The sequence below is a fragment of the Oncorhynchus mykiss genome, chromosome 25, assembly GCF_057628025.1.
Source record: "Oncorhynchus mykiss isolate SJ-2025 chromosome 25, ASM5762802v1, whole genome shotgun sequence".
Lineage (NCBI taxonomy): Eukaryota > Metazoa > Chordata > Actinopteri > Salmoniformes > Salmonidae > Oncorhynchus > Oncorhynchus mykiss.
Genome location: NC_143046.1, coordinates 36,702,035 through 36,723,847, shown reverse-complemented (window position 1 = coordinate 36,723,847; position 21,813 = coordinate 36,702,035). Strand labels below are relative to the sequence as shown.

General features: G+C 43.2%; 1 long non-coding RNA gene across 1 annotated transcript in view; it reads right to left on the bottom strand.

Moving 5' to 3' along the window:
* LOC149971807 (uncharacterized) overlaps nt 1-13,614 on the bottom strand; it is a 48,041-nt gene extending 34,427 nt beyond the window's left edge. Inside the window, exons 1-2 of the long non-coding RNA XR_016491688.1 lie at nt 13,164-13,614; nt 12,734-12,795 (exon numbers count right to left, since the gene is read on the bottom strand). This is a non-coding gene — a long non-coding RNA (uncharacterized LOC149971807). The remainder of the gene's footprint in view (nt 1-12,733; nt 12,796-13,163) is intronic.
* Nucleotides 13,615-21,813: the final 8,199 nt, after the last annotated feature.

Sequence of the window (21,813 nt, the reverse complement as noted above, 5' to 3'; positions counted from 1 at the left end):
TTACATACGTGATGGACAGACAAGTGTAACCTGTGGTGCAAGATGCGACAGAGATTTTGGGAGTGGGTAGAGAGCCAGAGAGGGTTTGATGAGGAGGCTTGAAGTGCTGGGCATCTTGTTATGACATGCATTATCTGAATTCGTTCCACAAAATTATACCTAGAAGGAGCGGCATCTATGGAGGAGCTTTGAATGTCCTTAGAGCTAGTTAGCTAACAAGCTTGAACTATCTAGCTAACAAGCTTGTGTAGAGAGCGGCACATGAATTAAAAACACATCTTACTTTTTTGTCCAACGTGAAAAGTGATAACTAGGCCTATAGTATCCTTAACTAGCATTGTCTCTCTCACTATCTTCTGAATCAAGCTTGTAACATCACAGTAGCCTATGCTTCAGAGGGGGGAAGGGCAGGTAGCCTAAACACGCACAGGCAAAGATTTTCAGCTTGCATGCAGACACTGGAATACATTTCTTAGTGACGAGGGTGATCTCTTTGTGTAGGCACCTTGTTGTGGGACAAAAAAATGCCTGGAACGTAAAATAACATTATTAAAACTTCTTCGGGCTAGGGCCCTTTTTTCTAAATTTCCGCCTGACTGATGTGCCCAAAGTTAACTGCCTGTTGCTCAGGCCCTGAAGTCAGGATAAGCATATAATTGATACCACTGGAAAGAAAACACTTTGACATTTGTAGAAATGTTAAAATAAATGTAGAAGACTATGACACAATAGATATGATAGAAAATCCAAAGAAAAAAAAAAAAGATTTTTTTTGAGAGCCCATGCTCTTACAATGGAAAGTTTAGGGAAATAATGAAATATAGCTCCCAGGATGCAATTCCTATGGCTTCCACAGGATGTCAGCAGTCTATGTTCAAGATTTCAGGCTTGTTTCTTCCAAAACGAGTAAGAAATATACGCTTTAGTACTGGGACACACTCTTGGAAATTCGTGTTTGGGCACGCCATGAAGACAAGACGCACCTGTTAATATCGGTTTCCTATTGAACATACTTCTTTCCGTATGAAATCATATAGTTTGATTACATTTTAGGGTTTCTGAGGAGTCAATAGAAACATATTTTAACTTGTTTTAACAAACATTTTAGCAGTAGATTTTCGAATTCCTTTCTCTGCATGTTGAATGAGTGGATTACTCAAATTACTAAACAGACTTTTTGGGATATAAAGAAGGATTTTATCTAATGAAAACGACACTACATGTTATAGCTGGGACCCTTTGGATGACAAATCAGAGGAAGATTTTCAAAAAGTAAATTAATATTTAATCGCTATTTGTGAATTTATGAAACCTGTGCCGTTGGAAAAAATATTTTAATGTGGAGCGCCATCCTCAAACAATCTCATGGCATGCTTTCGCTGTAATGTCTAATGTAAATCGGACAGTGCAGTTAGATTAACAAGAATTTCAGCTTTCAACCGATATAAGACACTTGTATGTACCTACATGTTTAATATCCATAATTTGTATTATTATTTATTTGAATCGTGCCCTCCAGTTTCACCGGAAGTTGTCCTGCTAGCGGAAGTTCCCATACTTTTTAAAAGAAAGGTTTTGAAAATCTAATTTTCCGGTTCTCGTCCCTGAACTGATTCCAACCCCTGTGCATGAGTGAATGGGCCAAAATATACAACTGGAAATTATACAAACGGTTAGGCCCTTTTGTGAAATGTGAACTGTAAGTCCACCCAACCTTTTTTAGTTACATGATTCATCCTACTGCACAATATATATTATATACATTGATTACAGCGGTTGAAATTACACAGCCACTAATAGGTTCGACTAATTTGCAATAATATGCAAATTACGCATATCGTATGAACAGTGACGGTTCTAGCTGGTATCGCTCCCTGGGCGAACCTCCCCCAACAAAAAAATCTGCACTAACGGTCATTTTTATTCAGACATTTGGAACAACACAAATAATCATACCATTTAAATCTATACACAAAAATAATACTCATAAATATCAAAAAGTAGTAACAAAAACAAATAGAAACAATTTGTAGTATATAAAAACAAATAAAAAAGAGAATCTAATTATTACACTATTACCCTGTTGCTAACAAAAAACACACAAATAAAACTAAATTGCACAAATCCTACAGTATATCACACAAATACACATGTAGAATAACACACCCATAGAGAAGAGAACCTGATTATTACACTATTGCACTTCAAACAAGAAACACCCAAACTAAATTGCACACATGCCATCTAAACCCTGACAGCAAGGCCACTAAGGCGTTCCTGTGACATGGTGGACTTTAGGTAGGATTTGATGAGCTTCAGCTTTGAAAAGCTCCTCTCTGCCTCAGCTACGGCCACTGGAAGAGTAAGACAAATTCTGAGAGCAGCCCACAAATATGGATACATTTGGACTGGTTTTATATTATTCTTAACGATTTCACACAAACCAGAATTTTTTTTAACAATATGTCTGTGAAACTACATGTTCATAGTATTATGAATGAATTGTGGTTTATTTGGTAGCATTTCGTAGTGTGCCTGATTTTACTAATTGCATTAGTACTGTACAAAGTAAGAGGTACGCTATTTGATAGATTCCCCCGCTCGCTTCCAGTGGGGAAACCTGAGATCAACCTACCCCCGTCCCGTCCCCTCCCCATCTTGTTATTCTGAGTGGGGGAACTTCCCAGGCAATAGACTGCCAAGCTCACAAACTAGAATCCGGTCACCCACTCCGACAAGGTTAATTGACCCACAGTCCCACACGGTGACATGATATCATTGACATGACGTGCAAACGGGCGATAGAAAACCGCGCAAATGTCACCATTCCAATTTTTTCTGTGCGGGCGCCCTGTGCCGCCCCCGGCAAGATGTCACCCTGGGAGGCTGCCCATGTCGCCGATACGTAAATCCGCTACTGCATATGACCCTGAGGTTAAGTTGAGTTATTAAAGCTTCTCAATTATCAAGCTTATGTGCACATCCATACATGCAACAGCCCCAGGTCGATCCAACAACCCCCTCGCCGATCCAAATGTCCAGCAAATCCCAAAATATGTATATCATTCGTAAAGACAATTGGTTATGTAAACTGCACCTTTCGATCAAACAGGGACAAATAAATTGGGTGGCCAGGGTATATGAGGAATCATATTGCTGCCCAATTGGAGCTTATCGGCCGTTGAAAAAAGCTTAAAAAATGCCCTTGTGCTCCAGCCAGGTAATGGTTTACCAGCTTCCCTCTGCTGTGATATTAGATGTCATTTAGGGTGATGGGGGAGCAGCAATTACCCTTGTGCGTATGTCTCTGCCACTCTAGCCAGCTCTAATACTACACCTCTCACTAGCCACTGTGTTTACAATGGGGACCTCATCACTCACACACACATCCTCTAGATTATATCACAGCTCCTGACCTCTCTCACCCCCCCCCCCCCCCCCCCCCCCCTCTCCCAAAACAACCCAGCCAAAGGCTAATAGCAGCAGCTGGCTAGTGGTCTGGGTGACCTGGCTGTCAGACACACACGCTCATACTCAAAAATGTATGCATAGTGCATACACAGTCTAACGGACATAAACGTGTGTGTGTGTGTAGTACATTCAAAATGATAGATGCACACATGACATGTTCTTAGGATCTGGGTTGAACAGGTAGCGTAGAAGTAGACAACAGTGAACCAGTTCAAAAATGTATTTAACCCCTTACAGTCTAAGCCGTGGAGACGGGGAGGTAGGGGGGTTCTACTAAGCTATATGGAATTGTTTTAAGAAGGTCATACTGAGGATCATTTTGCTCTTTGATTTGGAATTGTAAGACCCCTTAAAATTTATGTCCCCCATTTTTATTCTGCCTTACTGCTATTAGCCCATACAAACACATTGAATAACAGATTCACTGCATGGAACAAATTTCTTCAAAAGGAAGTTTGTTCTGAAGTCTCTGTCCTATATCTGAGAGATATAAGATCAGTTTTTTTTTTAACCCTTTACCTTTGGCACTAAACAGTCTCCATATATGCTTCCATACATTTTTTCAGCTGGTACCGGGGGACCTTCAGACGAGTCTTGTGAGGCCTGTGGGCAAACCGTTTGGATGCTGCAGCCAATTTTCTGAGAAGACCGATTTTCACGATGTCTCATTGCCTGACAAACACTGCTCTAGCTCTGTCACCTTAGAGTGCAGTGGGGAAGTTCGACATCAGCGGATGTGGTAGAGGCTCATCCCCCGCCCCTCAAAAAACATATCTGTAACTTAAACTGACAGATTTTTATGTGGATTTTTTTATTATGCTAATTTGATTTGTGTGGGGGTGCGGACATCAACTCAAGGGGGTTAAGGCATGTTTTGTTCTATAACTGAACTCAAGTATCAGACCATTATCCATTCACCTCTTCCTTTAGTTATTTTACATTGTATCAAAAAAGTTTGTTTAAAAACCATGCAAAATTAAAAACATACCATTACGAAGGAAATAAACAAAAAGCAGAGGAAGTGGTGCAGCCCAGGAGGCAGGTGTCCATTTTCTTTAAGTTAAAGGCGCTGCATGGTCAATCCGACGTCTGCATTGACCATATAGCATTCACTGTGTTGCGGCTTCCACCGAAGTCAGATCAAACATACTCTCCGCTTTGCGGAGCAGCGTAGATGTCAAGGAAGTGAGTTTGTGTTCATACAGTACCTCCCACCCTCACCTGCCGTCAACCAATCATGTCAATTTTGAGCTATACGGAGCCCTCCACATTGTTACAACATTTCGGAGGCGCACAGCGATGCGGTATGGAGCTCAATTTGGCCTGTGTGCCCCCAGAGGCTCCGCGATTGCGTCACCTCCATACGGAGTTTCCAACCACATTTTAGTATCAAGCAATCTTCAGTAGCCATGTGCTCTCACCATAATGCTGCATAAAGGATCCACCATGCCTCAGGACTGCATTCCATTCCTGTAGGTTGCAACACTTCAACAGACAAAACTGGGTATAACGCCACGTTCACGTCATGTCAGAAACTCGGGACATCAGAGTTGAAATGAACATAAGTTATTTTTGTAGCGCTTCCTATTAGTTGATTCTGGTACCTTCCAAGTGGGGAAACTCGGGATCCGACTAGGATAACAAGTAAAACATGTCAGAGTTTCCGACATGAACGTGGCTGTCACGTTCTGATCTTAGTTCCTTTCTTATGTCTTGGTTTTAGTTTGGTCAGGGCGTGAGTTGGGGTGGGTAGTCTGTTCTTTTTTCTATGTTGTGGTTTTGTGTTTGGCCTGGAATGGTTTTCAATCAGAGGCAGGTGTTGTTCGTTGTCTCTGATTGAGAATCATACTTAGGTAGCCTTTTCCCACCTGTGTTTCGTGGGTGATTATTTTCTGTTTAGTGGTTTTCGTCACCTTACAGAACTGTTTCGGTTTTGGTTTCATTCTCTTTGTTATTTTGTTTAGTGTTCTGAGTTTAAATAAATATGAATATAAACACTTACCACGCTGCCCTTTGGTCCTCACCCTCCTTCCACCGAAGACAACCGTTACAGTGGCATTAATACATGCAGGTGTAAAATCAATCAATCCAATATACAATCCAATTGCTTTGTTTAGTCAGTGAGGCAATTAGTCACACTTGTGAGGCTCTGACACACACACAAATGCTGCAGAAAATAATCAATTAACTACATATAGGACAAAAAGGACACAAGCAGAACTCCATCATTTGCAACATATGCAGCTCAAAATAGTTTCCAAACAATGGACAGAACAATGACTGTGTTACCTGATAGACAGAATCAATTCAATTCCTAGGGTTAGTAAGAAACAGACAGAAAGACATCTTAGTATGAGGTTTTTCCTCCTGCCTGTACCCCTGTTAGTGTATTTCACTCACATCCCATGTCAGTCAACCTTCCTAAACTCCCTGCCCCCTCGGGTCTGTTTCAGGGGAAAGATTGAGACCCCAGTTTTTAACAGCCTCTGTAGGATGATTGGCGGATGTCAGGGTGTCACCATAGCAACCACTCCCTATATAGTGTACTGCTTTTAACCAGGGCCCATAGAGAATAGGGTACCATTTGGGACACACACACCAAATCAGTTCTTGTGCAGTGTAGGAGTCAAGAAGCCCATACGGCTTTGTGTAGAGGGAAATCCAGTCTGGCATGAGGGATTACTCCATAACAGGGGGTCTAGTTCATCCGCTTCCCTCAGGCACCATCAACTGATTCCACTCTATGGTTATTGAGTTGCAGGTTGCTATCACACTATTATGGTCACCCCTAAGTCGTGGGAAGCTAAGATAACAAATGGCTTCCCATTTAACCTGACCCCATTACTGAAATCCCCTGGATTGAGATGCAAGTTTTCTACCATGAGATAGAGGAAGCAGTGGTGTGTAGTGCGTTGTGATTTGGTTATATGACAGAAGACCTAGAATGTAAATTCTTACTCTACAGTAGCAGATGGATTATATATTAGCAATTGATTAAACAGGAAGTATTTAAAAAAAACTGTTGATGGTAACTCTTTACAAGTAGCTTTCATTGCAATACAACAGTTTACACAATAACCCAGTTAACTTGAATGTGATATGGTTGACAGGAGCCATGTCAAGAGTGCTGCTAACTACATTTTATTGACAGATAATCATGGGCCTTTATATTTACATTGATAAAACAAGTCCTACAGGGCCTAGTGTTATGACACCTGGACTACTGCCCAGTGATATGATCAAGTGCCACAAAGAAGGACATAGGCAATTTACAGTTGGCCCAGAACTGGGCTAATATCAATAACATGCATGTCAATCTCTCCTGCCTCTAAGTATATGAGAGATTGACTGCATCACTAATTGTCTTTGTGAGAGGTAATGATGTGTTGAATGATAGGAGAGACCAAGTGAGGTTATGACAGAGCCAAGTGAGTTGGTGTGTAGAGAAAAGAGAAGAAGGCCTACAACCGAGCCTTGGGGATACCAGTAGTGAGAGCACCTGGTGCAGACACAGATCGTCTCCAAGTCACCTGGTATGAGCGACTAGCCAGGTAGGATGCAGTCCAGGATTGTGCAGATTCTGCAATGCCCTGCCCTGAGTGGGTGGAGAGGAGTATCTGATGGTTCACATTGTCGAAGGCAGCAGAGAAATCTAGGACGATGACAACAGAGGAGAGAGAGTCAGCTTTGGCAGAGAGGAGAGCCTCCGTGACATAGAGGAAAGCGGTCTCAGTTGAGTGACCCGTCTTGAAGCCTGACTCGTTAGGGTCAAAAAGAATGTTCTGAGAGAGATAACGAAAGAATTGGTCAAAGACAGCACGCTCAAGTGTTTTGGAAAGAAAAGAAAGGGATAGTGGTCTGCCGTTTTTGATGTCAGAGGGGTTTTTGGAGGAGGGGAGCGACTCTGGCCATCTTGAAGTCAGAGGAGACGCGGCCAGTGTTCAGAGATGAGTTGATGAGGGAAGTGAGGAATGGGATAAGTTCTCCAGAGATAGTCTGAAGAAGGCAGGAAAAGATCGGTCAAGTTGGCAGGTTGTCGGATAGCTGGATATCACTAGTTGCAGGATTTCAATCTGGAGAGAGAGGGGAGAAAAAGATCAAGACATAGGGTAGTTCTGTGTGAGTGGGACCAGTGGACTCAGTAGGTTGACTGAATGAAGAGCGGATGTTGTCAACCTTTTTCAAAGTGGTTGACAAAGTCATCCACACAGAGGGAGGAGGTGGAGGATTGAGGAGGGAAAAGAAGGTGGAAAAGAGTGTCCCACGGTTGGAGGCACAAGCTTCTAATTTAGAGTGATAGAAAGTGGCTTTAGCAGTGGATACAGATGAAAAGGTAGAGAGGAGGGAGTGAAGGATGATAGGTCCTCCGGAAGTACATTTTTCCTCTGTTTTCACTCAGCTGCAAGCAGCCCTGTTCTGTGAGCATGCAGTGAGTCACTCGGCCACGAAGCGGGAGGGGAGGGTCGAGCCGGGAGGAAAAGGGACAATGAGTCAAAGGATGCAGAAAGGGGAGAGGCAGAGGCAGGAGACAGGAGGGAGAATGATTTAGCAGAAGGGCGAGATGATAGGATATAAGAGGAGAGAGATGGTAAGGATCTGCAATATTTTCCACCAGCCCTTATATTTTCTCAAAACTTATACATTTCAGCTAAAGCTCTGTCCCAATAAATCCATACCAACCCAATCAATTACTTTCTCTACATTCAGTCATCACATACCCTAAAATCCATAACTGACTATGAGTGCATTCTAAAATGTTCTATCAACCGATACATTTCCTAAGATTTCACTGCTTCTTGCGGTCATATACATCTTTGAAGGACAAACCATAGGTGGCATTTCAGCTAATCCATGTCAAACATTAGCATACATGCATAATGCATGGCAAAAATGGCATCCCGGGAGAGAGTCCAATGAGAGGGATCTATTTTTAGCATGCACCTAGAGACCGCCCATCTTGATATCCTCGAGTCAATTAAGAACCCGGTGCGAAATACTGCCTTTCCAAGCAAAAAGGCAGTAACTGCTCATAGCGTGGAACTGAGAAAAAGGGCTTTTATTTACCTTGGTTTCACAGTAACCCCCATTTTCTACAAAACACAACTAGAGGCAGGATACTTGTCCACATGATTAAGCATGTATTTAATGTAGCAAAAATGATATTAACTCATTTTCAACCAAATGAGCAGTTACTGCTTTTTTTCTTGGTAAGCCAGTATAGCTGACAAAGAGAGGTGAATGGTGAGATGTGTTTTGACTCTTAACTAGACTACTAATAAGGCTAAGTTTACACAGACATCCTCATTTGGATATTTTGCCACTCATTTGTTTTTGGACCAATCAGATCAGATGTTTTGAAAATAATAGGGCAAAAGATCAAAATGGTGATGCCTGTGTAAACACAACCTATGGCTTTAGCAGAGGGTTGAATGGGTTCCATATATATACATATATATATATATATACATACACTGCTCAAAAAAATAAAGGGAACACTAAAATAACACATCCTAGATCTGAATGAATGAAATATTCTTATTAACTACTTTTTTCTTTACATAGTTGAATGTGCTGACAACAAAATCACACCAAAATGATCAATGGAAATCAAATTTAGCAATCCATGGAGGTCTGGATTTGGAGTCACACTCAAAATTAAAGTGGAAAACCACACTACAGGCTGATCCAACTTTGATGTAATGTCCTTATAACAAGTCAAAATGAGGCTCAGTAGTGTGTGTGGCCTCCACGTGACGGCATGACCTCCCTACAATGCCTGGGCATGCTCCTGATGAGGTGGCGGATGGTCTCCTGAGGGATCTCCTCCCAGACCTGGACTAAAGCATCCGCCAACTCTTGGACAGTCTGTGGTGCAACATGGCTTTGGTGGATGGAGCGAAACATGATGTCCCAGATGTGCTCAATTTGATTCAGGTCTGGGCAACGGGCGGGCCAGTCCATAGCATCAATGCCTTCCTCTTGCAGGAACTGCTGACACACTCCAGTCACATGAGGTCTAGCATTGTCTTGCATTAGGAGGAACCCAGGGCCAACTGCACCAGCATATGGTCTCACAAGGGGTCTGAGGATCTCATCTCGGTACCTAATGGCAGTCAGGCTACCTCTGGCGAGCACATGGAGGGCTGTGCGCCCCCCCAAAGAAATGCCATCGCACACCATGACTGACCCACCACCAAACCGGTCATGCTGGAGGATGTTGCAGGCAGCAGAACGTTCTCCACGGCATCTCCAGACTCTGTCACGTCTGTCACATGTGCTCAGTGTGAACCTGCTTTCATCTGTGAAGAGCACAGGGCGCCAGTGGCGAATTTGCCAATCTTGGTGTTCTCTGGCAAATGCCAAACGTCCTGCACGGTGTTGGGCTGTAAGCACAACCCCCACCTGTGGACGTCGGGCCCTCATACCACCCTCATGGAGTCTGTTTCTGACCGTTTGAGCAGACACATGCACATTTGTGGCCTGCTGGAGGTCATTTTGCAGGGCTCTGGCAGTGCTCCTCCTGCTCCTCCTTGCACAAAGGTGGAGGTAGCGGTCCTGCTGCTGGGTTCTTGCCCTCCTACAGCCTCCTCCACGTCTCCTGATGTACTGGCCTGTCTCCTGGTAGCGCCTCCATGTTCTGGACACTACGCTGACAGACACAGCAAACCTTCTTGCCACAGCTCACATTAATGGGCCATCCTGGATGAGCTGCACTACCTGAGCCACTTGTGTGGGTTGTAGACTCCGTCTCATGCCACCACTAGAGTGAAAGCACCACCAGCATTCAAAAGTGACCAAAACATCAGCCAGGAAGCATAGGAACTGAGAAGTGGTCTGTGGTCACCACCTAAAGAACCACTCCTTTATTGTTGGTGTCTTGCTAATTGCCTATCATTTCCACCTGTTGTCTATTCCATTTGCACAACAGCATGTGAAATGTATTGTCAATCAGTGTTGCTTCCTAAGTGGACAGTTTGGTTTCACAGAAGTGTGATTGACTTGGAGTTACATTGTGTTGTTAAAGTGTTCCTTTTATTTTTTTGAGCCGTGTATAAATGGCTGCATTTACCCAGGAAGTCAAATTCTGATGTTTATTCCACTAATTTGTCTTTTGACCAATCACATCAGCTCTTTTTCAGAATTTGACTTTTTATCCACACCAAACATGGTGTAAAACCATAGCAATATTCAAAGCAGCGCTGACTGGTCAGAGTTCGGTTGTTCGCTCTGACAAAGGGCACACGAGAGAAGGAAGAATGCTAGAGATGGAATCCCAACCAAACAAAAACATTGCCATCCAAACCTTGCATATGTAGTTTCATTAAAGTATGTAATGTAGCTTTTTAGTGAGTGATTGCAACCAGCCTGACTGACCAGATGGATAGCGTTGACATCATGGATAATTACATTGTGTGTATATATCTCTAATATCGGATAGCAGTTCAGACGTCTTTTGTCCTCGTCTTGTCGTGTCCTGTATATTTATATATTTACAACTTTTTTTCACATACATTTTATTTTTATTTTCCATCAACTCATCTTCAAAACACTCTCCTGCAACCAGCCTCACCAATTTATATTTATAAATAAGTATTATTTACCTCAGATCTGTAATCCTCCAAGAAGCTAGCCAGAAACTCCAAGAAGCTAGCCAGAAACTAGCCAGATGCTAGCCAGGAGCTAGCCCAGAAGCTAATCCAAAAGCTAATCAGAAGCTAGTTAGCTTCTTTACTGGCAAATCGTTAGTATTCAGCTAACCACGGTTTGTGGTCATCAGCTATCCTTTAGCTCAAAAATCTATCGAAAATCTATCGCCAGTTTTGTGCGGCGCAGCGCGGCTCGGAACGGAACATACTGGACCAATTTTTCTCTCCATGTCCCTGGATTTCAACTGCTCTCTGGACATTCATACCCGGCTCTCACAGCTAGCTAGCTGCTATCCGTGTGACAGTCGGCTTTCGTCGATTCCGGAGCAAACATCGATTGTTCCGGTGCTAGCCAGCTCCGTCAATCACTCCTGAGTTCCATCATTCACTCCTGGGCTGCAGTCACCTATCCGGACCCGTTTTACTGCCTAAGCGGAACCCCACCGGGCCTTCACAACTGGACTGCCGACGTTATCTACCTGAAGGAGATCCGGCTGGCTCCTCCGTCGCGACGTTACCTGAACGCCCATCTGCAGCCCGCTAACCATTAGCTGTCTTACCGGCTGCTATCTGAATAGACAATCGGACAATTTATTTATTTTTATTGTTATTATGTTTTCTTCTCGGGCCTCTATAACTATATCTATTGTTCTTATTTTTGTTGTTGTTGTGTGATTTGGATTAATCCCCTCTACCACACGGAACCCCACTAATCTACTGACCGAACGCAAGAGGAGGCTAACAACAGACCTCCATTCTATGCTAGCTTGCTACCGATGGCCTGGCTAGCTGTCTAAATCGCTGTGACCCTCAACCAACCTCTCCACTCACTGGACCCTTTTGATCACTCGACTAAGCATGCCTCTCCTTAATGTCAATATGTCTTGTCCATTGCTGTTCTGGTTAGTGTTTATTGGCTTATTTCACTGTAGAGCCTCTAGTCCTATTAGTTCCACCACCCATACATGCAATGACATCTCCTGGTTTCAATGATGTTTTTAGAGACAATATCTCTCTCTTCATCACTCAATACCTAGGTTTACCTCCACTGTATTCACATCCTACCTTACCTTTGTCTGTACATTATACCTTGATGCTATTTTATCGCCCCCAGAAACCTCCTTTTACTCTCTGTTCCAGACGTTCTAGACGACCAACCTTATTGCTTTTAGCCGCACCCTTATTCTACTCCTCCTATGTTCCTCTGGCGATGTAGAGGTGAATCCAGGCCCTGCAGTGCCTAGCTCCACTCCTATTCCCCAGGCGCTCTCTTTTGACGACTTCTGTAACCGTAATAGCCTTGGTTTCATGCATGTTAACCTTTCTGATCTCCCCATCCCGGATCCGGGTTCGTGAATACAGACTCAAGCTCATTACCATAACGCAACGTTAACTATTCATGAAAATCGCAAATGAAATGAAATAAATATGCTAGCTCTCAAGCTTAGCCTTTTGTTAACAACACTGTCATCTCAGATTTTCAAAATATGCTTCTCAACCATTGCAAAACAAGCATTTGTGTAACAGTATTGATGGCTAACGTAGCATTTAGCATTAGCATTCAGCTGGCAACATTTACACAAAAAAACAGAAAAGCATTCAAAAAAATCATTTACCTTTGAAGAACTTCAGATGTTTTCAATGAGGAGACTCTCAGATAGCAAATGTTCAGTTTTTCCTGAAAGATTATTTGTTTAGGACAAATCGCTCCGTTTTCTGCGTCACGTTTAGCTATGAAAAAACCCCTGTATCCAGGATTGTGTAAATCTATCAGCAAGCTCATTAGCATAACACAACGTTAACTATTTATGAAAATCGCAAATGAAATGAAATAAATATGCCATCTCTCAAGCTTAGCCTTTTGTAAACAACACTGTCATCTCAGATTTTCAAAATATGCTTCTCAACCATAGGAAAACAATAATTTGTGTAAAAGTAGCTAGCTAGAGTTAGCATTTTGCGTTAGCATTTAGCGTTAGCATTAGCGTTAGCATCCAGCACGCAACATTAACAAAAACATAAAAGCCTTCAAATAAAATCATTTACCTTTGAAGAACTTCTGATGTTTTCAATGAGGATACTCTCAGTTAGATAGCAGATGCTCAGTTTTTCCAAAAAGATTCCTTGTGTATTAGAAATAGCTCCGTTTTATACATCACATTTGGCTACCAAAAAAAATCCATAAATTCAGTCCTCAAAACGCAAACTTTTTTCCAAATTAACTCCATAATATCGGCTGAAAACATGGCAAACGTTGTTTAGAATCAATCATCAAGGTGTTTTTCACATATCTCTTCATTGATACATCGTTCTTGGACACATGCTTTCTCCCCTGAATCAAATGGTAAAGTAGAAGCAGCTGGCAATTGCGCACCGAATTCGACGCAGGACACCAGGCGGACACTTGGAAAATGTAGTCTCTTATGGTCAATCTTCCAATGATATGCCTACAAATACGTCACAATGCTGCTAAGACCTTGGGCGAACGACAGAAAGTGTAGGCTCATTCGTTGCGCAATCACAGCCATATAAGGAGAGAATGGAAAACAGAGCTTCAGAAATTCTGCTAATTCCTGGGTGATGCATCATCTTGGTTTCGCCTGTAGAATGAGTTCTGGGGCACTTACAGACAAAATCTTTGCAGATTCTGAAACTTCAGAGTGTTTTCTTTCCAAAACTGTCATAAGAATAATAATAGTCGAGCATCTTTTAGTGACAAAATATCGCGCTTAAAACGGGAACGTTTTTTATCCAAAAATGAAATAGCGCCCCTAGAGCTCTAACTGGTTAACATTAGAATCCTCCTCCCTAAGTTTGTTCTATTCACTGCTTTAGCACACTCTGCCAACCCGGATGTTCTAGCTGTGTCTGAATCCTGGCTTAGGAAGACCACCAAAAATTCAGACATTTTAATTCCAAACTACAACATTTTCAGACAAGATAGAACTGCCAAAGGGGGCGGTGTTGCAATCTACTGCAAAGATAGCCTGCAGAGTTCTGTCCTACTATCCAGGTTTGTACCCAAACAATTTGAACTTCTACTTTTAAAAATCCACCTCTCTAAAAACAAATCTCTCACCGTTGCCGCCTGCTATAGACCACCCTCTGCCCCCAGCTGTGCTCTGGACACCATATGTGAACTGATTGCCCCCCATCTATCTTCAGAGCTCGTGCTGCTAGGCGACCTAAACTGGAACATGCTTAACACCCCAGCCATCCTACAATCTAAACTTGATGCCCTCAATCTCACACAAATTATCAATGAACCTACCAGGTACCTCCCCAAAGCCTTAAACACGGGCACCCTCATAGATATCATCCTAACCAACTTGCCCTCTAAATACACCTCTGCTGTCTTCAACCAAGATCTCAGCGATCACTGCCTCATTGCCTGCATCCGTAATGGGTCAGCGGTCAAACGACCTCCTCTCATCACTGTAAAACGTTCCCTGAAACAGTTCAGCGAGCAGGCCTTTCTAATCGACCTGTCCGGGGTATCCTGGAAGGATATTGACCTCATCCCGTCAGTAGAGGATGCCTGGATATTTAAAAAAAATGCCTTCCTAACTATCTTAAATAAACATGCCCCATTCAAGAAATTTAGAACCAGGAACAGATATAGCTGGTTCTCCCCAGACCTGACTGCCCTTAACCAACACAAAAACATCCTATGGCGTTCTGCATTAGCATCGAACAGCCCCCGTGATATGCAGCTGTTCAGGGAAGCTAGAAACCATTATACACAGGCAGTTAGAAAAGCCAAGGCTAGCTTTTTCAAGCAGAAATTTGCATCTTGCAACACTAACTCAAAAAAGTTCTGGGACACTGTAAAGTCCATGGAGAATAAGAACACCTCCTCCCAGCTGCCCACTACACTGAAGATAGGAAACACTGTCACCACTGATAAATCCACCATAATTGAAAATTTCAAAAGCATTTTTCTACTGCTGGCCATGCTTTCTACCTGGCTACTCCTACCCCTGTCAACAGCACTGCATCCCCAACAGCAACTCGCCCAAGCCTTCCCCATTTCTCCTTCTCCCAAATCCATTCAGCTGATGTTCTGAAAGAGCTGCAAAATCTGGACCCCTACAAATCATCCGGGCTAGACAATCTGGACCCTTTCTTTCTAAAATTATCTGCCGAAATTGTTGCCACCCCTATTACTAGCCTGTTCAACCTCTCTTTCGTGTCGTCTGAGATTCCCAAAGATTGGAAAGCAGCTGCGGTCATCCCCCTCTTCAAAGGGGGGGGACACTCTTGACCCAAACTGCTACAGACCTATATCTATCCTACCATGCCTTTCTAAGGTCTTCGAAAGCCAAGTCAACAAACAGATTACCGACCATTTCGAATCAAACCATACCTTCTCTGCTATGCAATCTGGTTTCAGAGCTGGTCATGGGTGCACCTCAGCCACGCTCAAGGTCCTAAACGATATCTTAACCGCCATCGATAAGAAACATTACTGTGCAGCCGTATTCATTGATCTGGCCAAGGCTTTCGACTCTGTCAATCACCACAACCTCATCGGCAGACTCAACAGCCTTGGTTTCTCAAATGATTGCCTCGCCTGGTTCACCAACTACTTCTCTGATAGAGTTCAGGGTGTCAAATCGGAGGGTCTGTTGTCCGGACCTCTGGCAGTCTCTATGGGAGTGCCACAGGGTTCAATTCTTGGACCGACTCTCTTCTCTGTATACATCAATGAGGTCGCTCTTGCTGCTGGTGAGTCTCTGATCCATCTCTACGTAGACGACACCATTCTGTATACTTCCGGCCCTTCTTTGGACACTGTGTTAACAACCCTCCAGGTAAGCTTCAATGCCATACAACTATCCTTCCGTGGCCTCCAATTGCTCTTAAATACAAGTAAAACTAAATGCATGCTCTTCAACCGATCGCTACCTGCACCTACCCGCCTGTCCAACATCACTACTCTGGACGGCTCTGACTTAGAATACGTGGACAACTACAAATACTTAGGTGTCTGGTTAGACTGTAAACTCTCCATCCAGACCCATATCAAACATCTCCAATCCAAAGTTAAATCTAGAATTGGCTTCCTATTTCGCAACAAAGCATCCTTCACTCATGCTGCCAAACATACCCTTGTAAAACTGACCATCCTACCAATCCTCGACTTTGGCGATGTCATTTACAAAATAGCCTCCAATACCCTACTCAACAAATTGGATGCAATCCGCTTTGTCACCAAAGCCCCATATACTACCCACCATTGCGACCTGTACGCTCTCGTTGGCTGGCCCTCGCTTCATACTCGTCGCCAAACCCACTGGCTCCATGTCATCTACAAGACCCTGCTAGGCAAAGTCCCCCCTTATCTCAGCTCGCTGGTCACCATAGCATCTCCCACCTGTAGCACACACTCCAGCAGGTATATCTCTCTAGTCACCCCCAAAACCATTTCTTTCTTTGGTAGCCTCTCTTTCCAGTTCTCTGCTGCCAATGACTGGAACGAGCTACAAAAATCTCTGAAACTGGAAACACTTATCTCCCTCACTAGCTTTAAGCACCAACTGTCAGAGCAGCTCACAGATTACTGCACCTGTACATAGCCCACCTATAATTTAGCCCAAACAACTACCTATTTCCCAACTGTATTTAATTAATTTATTTATTTTGCTCCTTTGCACCCCATTATTTTTATTTCTACTTTGCACATTCTTCCATTGCAAAACTACCATTCCAGTGTTTTACTTGCTATATTGTATTTACTTGCCACCATGGCCTTTTTTGCCTTTACCTCCCTTCTCACCTCATTTGCTCACATGTATATAGACTTGTTTATACTGTATTATTGTCTGTATGTTTGTTTTACTCCATGTGTAACTCTGTGTCGTTGTATCTGTCGAACTGCTTTGCTTTATCTTGGCCAGGTCGCAATTGTAAATGAGAACTTGTTCTCAACTTGCCTACCTGGTTAAATAAAGGTAAAATAAATAAAATAAATAAAAATTGTTTTTGGAGGTTGGTAAGCTGTGAATTATATCAATTGTTATCGCTAGTTTTCAATGCCAATTGAGCTAAAGCTGTCTAGTAGTGTGCTTCGTCTAGCATTAGACCAACATTATGTTTCTTGTCGCTGACAACTTCCAGTCACAACTTGCAGACTTGTTTACGTGTTGCTGTGCGTTTTGTTGCCAACCTTACTTTGCTACAACAGCCGAAGCTAAGTAGTAACATTAACACGATGCCTTCTAATTGAAGTCGCTGTACTCATAATATACAGGAGAACGATCGCCTTACGGTGAGGATAGCTGTGTTGCAAGCCCAGCTTCAGACGCAACCGTTAGGTAAGGGTAATTTCAGTGTAGGAAAGGATGAAACAGCGTCTGTACCACCAGTAAGTACAGATAGTAACGTTAGTATAAATCCCCTCGCACGGTCCCCACAGCCGGCCAACTTTCTCATGGTTTCTGGAGGGAAATGCTGTAGAAATGCTCAACCGGTGTCGCTCATTCAGCCATCAGAAACTTTCAACCGGTTTTCCCCATTAAGCAGCTAAGCAGCTGAGCAGCGGAGTCTGAGGCCGAGCCTTCTCTTGTCTCTACACCTCCCCTTATGGGGTCTGAGACGCCGAAGCTTCCCACCATTAGCTCTGACAAATTGAAAGCCCTAGTCATTGGCGACTCCATTACCCGCAGTATTAGACTTAAAACAAATCATCCAGCGATCATACACTGTTTACCAGGGGGCAGGGCTACCGACGTTAAGGCTAATCTGAAGATGGTGCCGGCTAAAGCTAAAACTGGCGAGTGTAGAGAGTATAGAGATATTGTTATCCACGTCGGCACAAACAATGTTAGGATGAAACAGTCAGAGGTCACCAAATGCAACATAGCTTCAGCGTGTAAGTCAGCTAGAAAGATGTGTCGGCATCGAGTAATTGTCTCTGGCCCCCTCCCAGTTAGGGGGAGTGATGCGCTCAACAGCAGAGTCTCACAACTCAATCGCTGGTTGAAAACTGTTTTCTGCCCCATCCAAAAGATATAATTTGTAGATAATTGGCTCTCTTTCTGGGACTCACTCACAAACCGGACCAGTCCTGGCCTGCTGAGAAGTGATGGACTCCATCCTAGCTGGAGGGGTGCTCTCATCTTATCTACCAACATAGACAGGGCTCTAACTCCTCTAGCTCCACAATGAAATAGGGTGCAGGCCAGGCAGCAGGCTGTTGGCCAGCCTGCCAGCTTAGTGGAGTCTGCCACTAGCACAGTCAGTGTAGTCAGCTCAGCTATCCCCATTGAGACCGTGTCTGTGCCTCGACCTGGGTTTGGCAAAATTAAACATGGCGGTGTTCGCCTTAGCAATCTCATTAGGATAAAGACCTCCTCCATTCCTGTCATTATTGAAAGAGATTGTGATACCTCACATCTCAAAATAGGGCTACTTAATGTTAGATCCCTTACTTCAAAGGCAATTATAGTCAATGAACTAATCACTGATCATAATCTTGATGTGATTGGCCTGACTGAAACATGCCTTAAGCCTGATGAATTTACTGTGTTAAATGAGGCCTCACCTCCTGGTTACACTAGTGACCATATCCCCCGTGCATCCCGCAAAGGCGAGGTGTTGCTAACATTTACAATAGCAAATTTCAATTTACAAAAATAAAAAATGACGTTTTCGTCTTTTGAGTTTCTAGTCATGAAATCTATGCAGCCTACTCAATCACTTTTTATAGCTACTGTTTACAGGCCTCCTGAGACATAAACAGCGTTCCTCATTGAGTTCCCTGAATTCCTATCGGACCTTGTAGTCATAGGAGATAATATTCACATTTTTGGTGACTTTAACATTCACATGGAAAAGTCCACAGACCCACTCCAAAAGGCTTTCGGAGCCATTATCGACTCAGTGGGTTTTGTCCAACATGTCTCTGGACCTACTCACTGTCACAGTCATACTCTGGACCTAGTTTTGTCCCATGGAATAAATGTTGTGGATCTTAATGTTTTTCCTCATCATCCTGGACTATCGGTCCACCATTTTATTACGTTTGCAATTGCAACAAATAATCTGCTCAGACCCCAATCAAGGAGCATCAACAGTTGTGCTGTAAATTCACAGACAACACAAATATTCCTTGATGCCCTTTCAGACTCCCTCTGCCTACCCAAGGACGTCAGAGGACAAAAATCAGTTAACCACCTAACTGAGGAACCCAATTTAACCTTGTGCAATACCCTAGATGCAGTTGCACCCCTAAAAACTAAAAACATTTCTCATAAGAAACTAGCTCCCTGGTATACAGAAAATACCCGAGCTCTGAAGCAAGCTTCCAGACAATTGGAACGGAAAAGGCACCACACGAAACTGGAAGTCTTCCGACGAGCTTGGAAAGACAGTACCGTGCAGTATCGAAGAGCCCTTACTGCTGCTCGATCATCCTATTTTTCCAACTTAATTGAGGAAATTAAGAACAATCCAAAATGTATTTTTGATACTGTCGCAAAGTTAACTAAAAAGCAGCATTCCCCAAGTGAGGATGGATTTCACTTCAGCAGTAATAAATTCATGAACTTCTTTGAGGAAAAGATCATGATTATTAGAAAGCAAATTACGGACTCCTCTTTAAATCGGCCTATTCCTTCAAAGCTCAGTTGTCCTGAGTCTGCACAACTCTGTCAGGACCTAGAATCAAGAGAGACACTCAAGTGTTTTAGTACTATATCTCTTGACACAATGATGAATATAATCATGGCCTCTAAACTACTGAAAGAGCTGCATCCTGTGCTTGGCCCTCCTATGTTGAACATAATAAACGTCTCTCTTTCCACCGGATGTGTACCAAAATCACAAAAAGTGGCAGTAATAAAGCCTCTCTTGAAAAAGCCAAACCTTGACCAAGAAAATATAAAAAACTATCGGCCTATATTGGATCTTCCATTCTTCTCAAAAATTTTAGAAAAGGCTGTTGCGCAGCAACTCACTGCCTTCCTGAAGACAAACAATGTATATGAAATGCTTCAGTCTGGTTTTAGACCCCATCATAGCACTGAGACTGCACTTGTGAAGGTGGTAAATTACCTTTATTTGGCATCAGACCGAGGCTCTGCATCTGTCCTCGTGCTCCTAGACCTTAGTGCTGCTTTTGATACCATCGATCACCACATTCTTTTTGGAGAGATTGGAAACTCAAATTGGTCTACACGGACAAGTTCTGGCCTGGTTTAGATCTTATCTGTCGGAAAGATATCAGTTTGTCTCTGTGAATGGCTTGTCCTCTGACAAATCAACTGTAAATGTCGGTGTTCCTCAAGGTTCCGTTTTAAGACCACTATTGTTTTCACTATATATTTTATATTTTGGGGATGTCATTCGAAAACATAATGTTAACTTTCACTGCTATGCCGATGACACACAGCTGTACATTTCAATGAAACATGGTGAAGCCCCAAAATTGCCCTCGCAAGAAGCCTGTGTTTCAGACATAAGGAAGTGGATGGCTGAAAACGTTCTACTTTTAAACTCGGACAAAATAGAAATGCTTGTTCTAGGTCCCAAGAAACAAAGAGATCTTCTGTTGAATCTGACAATTAATCTTAATGGTTGTACAGTCGTCTCAAATAAAACTGTGAAGGACCTTGGTGTTACTCTGGACCCTGATCTCTCTTTTGACGAACATATCAAGGACAGCTTTTTTCCATCTATTTAACATTGCAAAAATCAGAAACTTTCTGTCCAAAAATGATGCAGAACAATTAATCCATGCTTTTGTTATTTCTAGGTTAGACTACTGCAATGCTCTACTTTCCCGGATAAAGCACTAATTAAACTTCAGTTAGGGCTAAATACGGCTGCTAGAATCCTGACTAGAACCAACAAATTTGATCATATTACTCCAGTTCTAGCCTCCCTACACTGGCTTCCTGTCAAGGCAAGGGCTGATTTCAAGGTTTTACTGCTAACCTTCAAAGCATTACATGGGCTTGCTCCTACCTATCTCTCTGATCTGGTCCTGCCGTACATACCTACACGTACGCTACGGTCACAAGATGTAGGCCTCCTAATTGTCCCTGGAATTTCTAAGCAAACAGCTGGAGGCAGGGCTTTCTCCTATAGAGCTCCATTTTTATGGAATGGTCTGCCTACCCATGTGAGAGATGCAAACTCGGTCTCAACCTTTAAGTCTTTACTGAAGACTCATCTCTTCGGTGGGTCATATGATTGAGTGTAGTCTGGCCCAGGAGTGTGAAGGTGAACAGAAAGGCTCTGGAGCAACGAACCACCCTTGCTGTCTCTGCCTGGCCGGTTCCCCTCTTTCCACTGGGATTCTCTGCCTCTAACTCTATTACAGGGGCTGAGTCACTGGCTTACTGGTGCTCTTTCATGCCTTCCCTGGGAGGGCTGTGTCACTTGAGTGGGTTGAGTCACTGATGTGATCTTCCTGTCTGGGTTGGCGCTCCCCAATGGGTTGTGCCGTGGTGGAGATCTTTGTGGGCTATACTCGGCCTTGTCTCAGGATGGTAAGTTGGTGGTTGAAGATATCCCACTAGTGGTGTGGGGGCTGTGCTTTGGCAACGTGGGTGGGGTTATATCCTTCCTGTTGGCCCTGTCCGGGGATATCATCGGATGGGGCCACAGTGTCTCCTGACCCCTCCTGTCTCAGCCTCCAGTATTTATGCTGCAGTAGTTTATGTGTCGGGGGCTAGGGTCAGTTTGTTAT